Source organism: Penaeus monodon, chromosome 1 (genome assembly GCF_015228065.2).
Source record: "Penaeus monodon isolate SGIC_2016 chromosome 1, NSTDA_Pmon_1, whole genome shotgun sequence".
NCBI lineage: Eukaryota > Metazoa > Arthropoda > Malacostraca > Decapoda > Penaeidae > Penaeus > Penaeus monodon.
This window is the reverse complement of record NC_051386.1, coordinates 21,653,210-21,661,391: the sequence shown is the minus strand read 5'-3', so window position 1 is coordinate 21,661,391 and position 8,182 is coordinate 21,653,210.

Below are 8,182 nucleotides of genomic sequence, written 5' to 3'. Positions count from 1 at the left end.
ACACATCTTTATTTTGCTTAATTCCATTTTTCCTCCTCCGGCTGTTTATTACTCTCTCCCTCCTTCTCTCTCTTTCTCTTTCTCTTTCTCTTTCTATTCCCCCCCCCCTTTCTCTCTCCACTCTCCACTCTCCCACTCCACTCTCTTCTTCTCCTCCTCTCTCTCTCTCCCGCTCTCCTCTCTTCTCTCCTCTCTCTCTCTCGTCTCTCTCTCTCTCTCTCCCCACTCCCTCTCTCTCTCTCTCCTCCTTTCTCCTTCTCTCTCTCTCTCACGTTGATTCTTCTCTCTTCTTCTCTCTCTCTCTCTCAGTTCTCCTTTTCATTCTTCTCTCTTCTGCCATAGCATCTCTTCTTTCTTCCTCCGTCTAACTTCTTTCTTCTCTATCCATTGTCGACTTTCTCTCTTCTTCGTCTTTGAATCATTTTTCGAGATGCCGTAGCAGTTGAGCGTGAAGTCCGGCTCGGTCCATTTCCGTAAGCGACTGACGACTTGCCATCTAAGTTCGCAAATCACAATATCTCGCAAGCAGGGCAGTGGACGAGCTGCAATTAAATCCCCGATTGCAGAATTGCAGGTGAACTTGCCGAGCAATAAAATCTATGTAATCGAGAGGCGCGGACTTGGTTTGATTTTGCGAAGCTTTTTAATTCTCTCTTTTGTGTCTGCCGCGGTGGTTGATGAGTTTTTGATTCACCTTATGGTCGAAGGGACGATTCGTATTGTTATTGTTGTGAGTGTGTTGTTATGCATGTTGTAAATTGGTCTAGAGTTTTATTATTATTATTATTATTATTATTATTATTATTATTATTATTATTATTATTATTATTACTATCATTGGTATCGCTGAGTGTTATATGGTACGATATCGTTGTTGGTAGTTCTGATATCATTATTTGTGTCGCTGGCACATTCCTCGTATAGACATGATCATATTGTTCTCGCTTCCTGACGCTTCCTCTCTCCTCCTTCAGGCTGTGGGGCAGACGGGTGCGGCCGGGGTGGTGGCGCGGGCGGGGTAGAGGAGGGCGCCCCACCACTGCCCTCACGCCCGCCGCCGCCCTCGCTCGAGCAGCAGCAGCAGCAGGACATTCCCGAGGGCTGGGCGCGATTCTCGTGGGTGGCGCCGGTGCCGAAGCGTGTGCAGCTCCAGCAGCCGCAGCCGCAGGCGGGGTCCTTCTCGCAGAGGACACGCTCGCAGAAGGGCAGCGCCGCCAGGAGGCTCCAGCACTCGCAGAGCCAGCCGCACCTCCACCATCACCACCTGCAGCAGCCGCCCTCCTCGCCCGGCTCCTTCCGCCAGCAGGGCCACCTCCACCGCCTGCAGGAACTGCAGCTGCAGCACCAGCAATCGCTGCCGGCCAAGCAGACGTCACGGCTGCACCCGTACGGCTCGTCGCTCAAGCGCATTAAGCAGGGCAAGCAGGGGCGCCTCCACGTGCGCCACCACCACGACGAGGACGACGGCGACGGCGACGGCGAGGCCGCGGCCGCCCGTCTCGTCCACAGCTCGAGCGGCAGCAGCAGCAGCCTCAACAGCCGCGTAAGCGTCGCCAGCAACAAGAGCAGCGGCGGCGGCGCCGTCAGTGCCAGCGGCGGAGCAAGCGCGAGCGGCGCCACCATGAGCGGCTCGGGCACGTCGGGGGCGGCCGCCTCCTACAGCACCCTGCGGCGCGGCCTCAAGGTCACCACGTCCAAGATCATGAGCGCCACGTCCACCGTCAGGAGACAACCCTCGTCGCCCGCGGCCTCGGCAGGTGAGTGCCGCGCACCGGCCCAATCTGGGTGCTCTTGCGAGTCTCTCTCGCTGTCTCTAATTTTCTCTCGCTTTCCTCTCCCTCTCCCTCTCCCACCCACCCACTCACCCACCTCCTGTAGATTATAAAGTATTGGATAAACTCTCATCCTTCTGCCTCATTCCTCCCCACTTTTCTCCTTCATTCCTTGCTTTGCTGCCTTCCTCCCTTTCTCCCTTCCTTCCTTCCTCCCTCTCTTCCTTCCTTCCTTCCTTCCTTCCTCCCATTCCATCCTGTCTCTCCCTTCCTTCCTTCCTTCCTTTTCTCCTCCCTCCTCCCCCCCTCCCCTCCCCTTCCGCGGACATGATTCCCTTCCCGCGGCCTCGCCTCTCGAAAGGTAAGTCCGTCGCTCGCAGGAGGCGGCCCTTATCTGCGCCATCGGGGGTGGAGGTGCGGGGGGGGGGCTTCGGGGCCTTATCAGCAACCCCGGCGCGAGAGGAAAGCTTAATTGGTGTTGATTCGTAGCGTGGGGATGGTAGCGGGGGAGGTGGGGGGGTCGGAGGGGTGGGGGGTTCGAGGAGGAGGAATTGGGTGTGGGTTGGGGAGGGGGTTCTTTGTGTGCGTGCGTGTGTGCGTGCTTGCATGCGTGCGTGCCTGCGTGCCTTTGTGTGGGGTGGTGCGTGCTTGCGTGTGTGCGTGCTTGCATGCGTGCGTGCCTGCGTGCATTTGTGTGTGTGCGTGCTTGCATGTGTGCGTGCCTGCGTGCATTTGTATGTGTGTGTGTGTGTGTTTGTGTGTGTTGTGTGAGGGGGGGGTGGGGGGAAGAGTGGTGGTGAGAGAGAGAGGAAAAGAGAAAAGGAGATGAGAGAGGAGAGAGAGAGAAGAGGGGGAGAGAGGAGAGAGAGAGAGTCTGTGCGTGTCCGTGTGTGTGCACGCGTGACGAAGGCGAGAGGACGCTCAAAGCCGACGGACAGGGAGCTCTTGTTTTGTCTTCCAAGAACACTGATCTGGGTGTGAAAGATTACGGGGGGGGGGGGGGGCGGAGAGGAGGAGGAGAAAGAGAAGGTGGAGAAGGGAGGGAACGAGGAAGAGAGAGATGGAGGGGAGGAGGGGGGGAGAAAGAGAGGGAGAGAGAGAGAGATAGAGAGGGAGATAGATAGAAAGAGAGGGAGATAGAGAAAGAGGGACATAGATAGAAAGAGAGGGAGATAGATAGAAAGAGAGGGAGATAGTGAGAGAGAGAGGGAGAGAGAGCGGACGAGAGAGACAAAGAAAGCAAGGAAGACAGACAGAAAGCGAGAGAGGTTGAGACCAAAAGATGGAAAATTCTAACGGAATTATAGCCAACAAACCGGGATAGAGAAGAGAGAGAGAAGGAGAGAGGCAACATAAATAATATTCTAAATAGAGAAATAAAGGAAAAAGCAAATTGATAATTGAGATTAAAGCGAAGAAAGATAGCGACGACAGGAAACAAGGGATGGATTAATGTATTTTTCTTTGTTTTTCATCTATTTTCTTTCCTTTTCTTTTCTTTTTTTTCTTTAATTTACTTTTTCGTTTTCCTTTCTTTTCTTTTCTTTTCTTTTTCTTTCTTTCTTTTTCCTCCTTGCTCTTATTCTTTTTCTTTCTGCTTGTTGCGAAGGAAAAAGTGCGATTAACATGAAAGGGTGAAGAGAGGCGAAAGAACAGTTGCCACACGCTTGCTTTTTGTTATATATTTTTTCATTCCTCTTCTTCTTCTTCCTATGCGTTATCTTCTTTTACTTTGTCCTTTTTTATCTTCATGTTCGTCTTCATCATTTTCTGCACCTTCATCTTTTGTTTCCTCTTCATATCATTCGTGTAGATATTTTTTTTATTGGTATTTTTATCACCATTATCAATTGACATTTCCGCTATTTCGTTCGTCAGTCAGTGTATGTGTGTAGGGGGGTGAGAGAGAGAGAGAGAAGCTAGGAGAGAGAGAGGAGAGGAGAGGGAGAGGGGGAGAGGAGAGGGAGGGAGAGGGGGGAGAGGGAGAGGAGGAGAGGGAGAGGGAGAGGGAGGGAGGAGAGGGGGAGAGAGAAAGAGAGAGGGAGAAGAGAGAGAGGGAGAGGGAGAGAGAGGGAGAAGAGAGAGAGAGGGAGAGAGAGAGAGGAGGGAGAGAGAGAGAGAGAGGGAGAGAGAGAGAGAAGAAGGGAAAACGAGGAGAGAAAGGAAGAAAGGGAGGGGGAGGAGGGGAGAGAGAGAGAGAGAGGAGAGGAGGAGAGAGAGGGGGGAGAGAGAGGAGGGGGAGAGAGGAGAGAGAGGGGGAGAGAGGGAGAGAGAGGGAAAGAGAGAGAGGGGGGGAAGGAGGGGGGAAAGGGGCAAAAAAGAAGGGAAGAGAGAGAAAGAGGGGGAGGGAAGGAAGGGAGGAGGAGGGGCCGAGGGAAGGGGAGGAGAAGGAGGGGGGGGGAAGAGAGGGGGGGGAGGGAGAGGAGGGGGGGGGAAAAGAGGAAGGGTGGGAGAAAAGGGGGAAGGGGGGGGGGGGAGGGGGGGGAGAAGGGGGGGGGGGAGGGGGGGGGGGGGGGGAAAAAGGGAAAGGGGAGAGGGAAGGGAGAGAGAAGAGGAGGAGAGAGGAGGGAGGAAGAGAGAGGAGGAGAGAGAGGAGAGGGAGAGAGGAGAGAGAGGAGAGGGAGAGAGAGGAGGAGGGAGGAGAGAGGAGAGAGAGAGAGGAGGAGAGAGAGAGAGAGAGAGGAGAGAGAGAGAGAGAGTATGGAGGATTTGGGGAGAGATCTGTGAAGATTTGGGTATTGATTTGAGAGAGGAGAAGAGAGAGAGAGAGAGAGAGAAAGAGAGAGAGAGAAGGGAGGGAGGGACAGCCGGACAAACAGACCGACAGAGACAGAGACCGAGAACGAGAGAGCGTCAAGAGGCGAGCGACGTCGGCTGCTCCTGCACCGTCAGAAGCGTCAGCAACGTCTGCAGTAGCGGCGAGACGAGCGGCCGTTGCGAGTCCGGTACGAGCGAGGGCGGCCGTCGGCGGCGGATTTTAAACGTCACTCGATACGGCGTTCGTGGCGCTGATATTTAAGCCCCGGACAGCTGTGGCTTTGTGTGGGGGAGGGGAGGGGGGGGTGTGGTGTAGTGCGTGGGCGAGGAGGGGGGTCGTTGTGTAGGTATTCGTGCGTGTGCGTGTGGGGTGTGTAGATGTTCGTGTGTGGGCGTGTGGGGGGAGAAGGGTTGTGTAGCTGTTCGTGCGTGTGTTGGGGTCTGTGTGTATGTGTGTGAGCGGAAATGGGGAGTGCGTGTGTTAAGGGATTGGGGTTGTGCTTCTGTTTGAGTGCGTGCGTGTGCTTGTGAAGAGAGGTGGGGCTAAATGAGTGTGAGATATGAACGCGTCTTAACATGATTTATACCCAGTCTTATCTCTTTCTGGCTCTTGTAAGTCGACTCGACAGATACGGTAGAGCGAAGACGAAAAAAATAGAAAGAAGAAACAAAAAAAAAGAGAGAGATAAGAAAAAAAATCATGCAAATAAGGTCAAGAAATCAACTGCTATATTCGAAAAGATAACAGGAAAATCAGCTGGTATTGTTGTCATTCTGTTGTGAATTTTACGCCGTTATTTGCGTCCATTTGTTATTTGTTGTTGTTTCTTGACTGCAAATCTTTAGATGATTTTATTGCTTCAGTTCTTCTTTCTTGTATTTCTGTCTACCATTACTACGCGAAGAAGCACAGGGAAATATTGTTGACATTTGTTGTGTTACCACAATGTATGTAGAGGAAAAAGAAGAGAGACAGACAGACAGACAGACAGATGTATACGTATGCGTGCGCTCCCCATCCCTAAGCCAAATAAGTTACAAGATGGTGCGTGCGTGCGTGCGTGCGTGGCGGCAGCGGCTTGCAAGTGGTTCTGTTTGTGTGTCGGTCTGTTTGTGTCCTCAGACGCTGCTTGTGGACATGACACAACACGCCCACGCACATAATTTTTTTTCTGCTTCTTCATTTTCTTTTTTTCTCTGGTTCTCTCCTTTCTCTTATTTCTCTCCTCCTTCTCCTTTCCTCCTCCTATCCCCCTCTCCCTTCGTTCTCGTTCCCTGCCCAACCCCCCAACCCCTTCCTTCCTCCTCTTCCCCCTCCCTCTTATTCTTCCCCTCCTCTCTCTCTCTCTCTCTCTCTCTCTCTCTCTCTCTCTCTCTCTCTCTCTCTCTCTCTCTCTCTCTCTCTCTCTCCTCCCCCTCCCTCCCTCCCTCACATCAGGCGACCTTTCTAAGGATTTCGATAGAGTCAGCCATGAAATTCATCTTAAATTAGTAAATCATAAAATTAATACCTTTTAGTTTAAAATCTATTTAGATTCAAGGTCCCAATCGGTAAGGATCAGTAATAGTATGACATCAAAACAAGTACCTTTTGGTGTTCCGCAAGGATCTATTTTAGGGCCGATCCTATTTACAATTTTCATAAATTATTTATCAACAACAGCATACAACTGCCTTCTAGTGCAGTACGCCGATGAGTCACAATTTCTTCATAGTGACTCCGTAAACAACTTAAATACATTAATAAGAAACACTCAACATACTCTTACACAGGCAAAATTATATTTTGACAGTAATGGCCTTAAAGTAAATCCACATAAAACTCAATGTATATTCGTAGGTAGTCGTCAGAACATAGTTAAAATTCCCAGTGACACAACCCTAGAATTTTAAGGCTGCTCTATCAGACCGAGCACTTCAGTGAATAATCTAGGAGTACACTTAGATTCATGACATTTGAATCACACGTTGAGAAAATACACTTGGAAGTAGTGGGTACCCTGGTATATCTTAATCATATAAGAAATCAATCACTGTTGAAACTGGAATCATGGTTGTGCAAACTCTAGCTCTAAGCATAATTAACTATTGTTCAAATATTTGGGGTTCGTCGAATTATCCGCAATGGTTGCAAACTGTGGGGAACACATCAGGTGTCCAGACACGTCAAGTAAATTCTCTTTTTGTTAAGAGATCGAATACCGATACAGGGGCACGACAAATGGTAGTACGTGGACCCAAGTGCTACCAGATGATATAAGAGACATTAACGGCGTCTGTAATTTCGAAATTAAATTTAAAGAACACGTCTTAAATAATCAACTGTAAATATAAATATATGTATGTAAAAAATAACCATTGTAATTTAATGGAATAAAGTGTTTTTGACTTTTGACCTTGACTCTCCCTCCCACTCCCTCTCCTACTCCCTCCCTCCCTCCCTCCTCCCTCTCTTTATCTATCTATCTATCCTTCCTTTCTTCCTCCCTCCCTCCCTCTCTTTTCTCCTCTCTCCCCCATTCCTCTCCCCTTGCACGTGGCGGCGCAAGTCATCCTCCGGGATGAGCAAGACGATCGCGCTGTTACCATGGTACCCGAGGGAGGGCAGGAGAGCAGGGGAGGGGAGGGGAGGAGAAGTAAGAGGGAGGGAAGGAGGGGAGGGGATGAGGGTGGGGAAGGAGGAAGGGAGAGGAGATAGATGGAAAAAGAAAGAGAGCGAAAGAAAAAGAGAGACCGGGAGGCAAGAAACGAAGGAGGGGAAGAAACCGAGAGACCGAAGGAGGGGAAGAGGGGAAGAAAAAGAGTAAAATACAAAAGACAAAAAACAAAAACAAAAAACTAATGGGGAGAGAGGAAGAGCGAGTCTGAGAGGAAGAGAGAGAGAGAGAGAGAGAGAGAGAGAGAGAGAGAGAGAGAGAGAGAGAGAGAGAGAGAGAAGAATGGCAGAAAGAAGGAATGAGGGAGAAAGGGAGGGGCGAGACGCACCTGCTCTCCTGCTCCTGCTGCCGGCGACAGACTGCGCCCCGACCTGATGTGCAGCTTCCTGTCCTCCCCTCCCCCCCTCCCTCCTTCTCCCATCCTTTCTTCTGCCATTCCTCCCACCTCCCTCTCGCTCTTTCCTCCCCCTCCCCCATTCTTTCTCCATTCCCACATTCCTCCTGCTTACTGCTTTCCCTCCTCTCTCTCCCTGTCTTTTTCCTCCTTCCTACTCTTCCTGCTCTTTTTTTCTCCTTCCTCCTCCTATTCCTCTCCCTCCTCCTCCCCTCCTCTCCCTCCTCCTCCCCTGCTCTCCCTCCTCCCCCTCCTCCTCACCTCCTCTCCCTCCTCCTCCTCTCCCCTCTCCTCCTCCTCCTCCTCCTCCTCTCCCCTCTCCTCCTCCTCCTCCTCCTCCTCCTCCTCCTCCTCCTCCTTCTCTCTTTTATTGAATTGTTTTCTTTGTGTCAGTCATTTGGAAGGAAAATTATCACTGATCGTTGATATTTTAGTACAATTGATAGGAGGCGCAGACGTACTTATGGCATGTTATTACTGGGATAAGTGTAGATATTGTTTCACATGAATGTTATTGTTATAATGATAATGATTGTTATGGTAATGATAATGATTATGATGCTGATAGCAATGATAGTTGTTATAACGATGATGATAATATT